General features: G+C 53.7%; 2 non-coding genes across 2 annotated transcripts, besides 1 other annotated feature; both read right to left on the reverse strand.

Annotated features, from left to right (window-relative positions):
• Window positions 1-60, reverse strand: Tc00.1047053402025.10. Its single transcript, XR_008253947.1, has one exon. It is a non-coding gene; the product is annotated as a C/D small nucleolar RNA (snoRNA), TB8C3C3, 3' partial (small nucleolar RNA).
• A 51-nt stretch (window positions 61-111) lies between these two features.
• Tc00.1047053402025.20 lies at window positions 112-191 on the reverse strand. Its single transcript, XR_008253948.1, has one exon. It is a non-coding gene; the product is annotated as a C/D small nucleolar RNA (snoRNA), TB8C3C2 (small nucleolar RNA).
• Window positions 192-1,075: 884 nt separating this feature from the next.
• Window positions 1,076-1,113: a sequence feature (AT_rich).
• The last annotated feature ends 242 nt before the right edge of the window (window positions 1,114-1,355 follow it).

Consider the following 1,355-nt stretch of genomic DNA (forward strand, 5'->3'; position numbering starts at 1 on the left):
CAAGGCGTCGTTTCTCGCTCACGTGGGTCGGCATTGCAGAACAAAGAGCGGCATCATGCGCGCACGGCATGCACAAGGGCAAAAGGGAGGAACAAAGAAGCACGGTGGCGGCACTCAGCCACGGGGGACAAGGGTCCACATCGACTCTGCGGTCGGTTGACCTTCAGACGTCCGGTTTGTAATCACGCCGCCGCCGCGCAGTTCGTGTGTCTGCAGGAGACTGGGGGATGGAGGGAGGGAAGAGAGAGGCGGTGCGGCCCGCATCGGTCCCGGTTGGGTGTGACAAAGGTGGGGTCATCTCGTCAGATCGCCGGCAGCAAAGACGGTCGCCGTCAGCGGCGGTCAGTGCCTTCCTTCTCCCACCGCAGCGCCACTCCACCGACGCCGTCGCCCGCCTCCTCCCCACCGACACAACGAGGAGACAACAGCAGGAGATGTAACGCCCGCAACGATCAGGCTGCCGGAGAGTCTCGTTGCAGCCGCAATGACCAGACGAGTGGGATGCAAACAAAAAGGGAAAAGGAAAACAATTGCCCCCTCAAGCATATCAGCACAACGTGGAAGCACAGCAGCCGGCACACAAGGCGCAACGCCGTTCAGTGGCTACCAGCACTCACCCTCAGTTACGCGGCAACGTGAAAATGAACGAGCTCCTCCCACACAGCCATCCTGCAACACGAGTGAGTCACACGAGCAGTCGCACAAATTAACACCACGCCACGCAAACCAGCAATCAAAGACACCGCCGGCGAAGGAAGCGATGGATGGCTGCGGCGCGCAGCCGCAATAATAAAACATGTGTCACCTTGCTTGGGGCATAAGGAAGACGTCCAATCAAAGAGGCAGGCCGATTCGCACCAGAGGGAGGTAAGAGCGAACAGAAGCAAACATTCGCCTAGGGCGATTGACCGGATCGTAACGTTATTTACGAAAATCAAGCAATACAGGAGGAAGAAGGGGCAAGTGAAAAAGCAGTGGGCTCACCACACCCTCAAGCTTTGCCCCAAGTAAGTATATGTACACATATGTATTCCGATAGCCACTCTCGTGACATGCTGCGCTCTATTCGGATTGGATAAATATATATACATACATATATATATTAATAATTTACGAAGTGTCAAATTTTGGGGCTCTCCAGCCACAGGACCCCGCCGCAATGTGAGAATCAAAAGAGAGTGGGTGAGATGGTAAAATTAAATTTACAAAATTATCTGGCGGCTATCGGTTCCCTAATCCCCCACAGCCGTGGTCATGCCAAAAATCATACGGTAGAAAAGTGTCGTAAAAAAGTGTATTCGTTTTATCAGGATACATATTAATTTAAATAGCCAGCCCTCCTCGCGATCATCCCC

This window comes from Trypanosoma cruzi (genome assembly GCF_000209065.1).
Source record: "Trypanosoma cruzi strain CL Brener chromosome Unknown tcruzi_1047053402025, whole genome shotgun sequence".
Classification (NCBI taxonomy): domain Eukaryota; phylum Euglenozoa; class Kinetoplastea; order Trypanosomatida; family Trypanosomatidae; genus Trypanosoma; species Trypanosoma cruzi.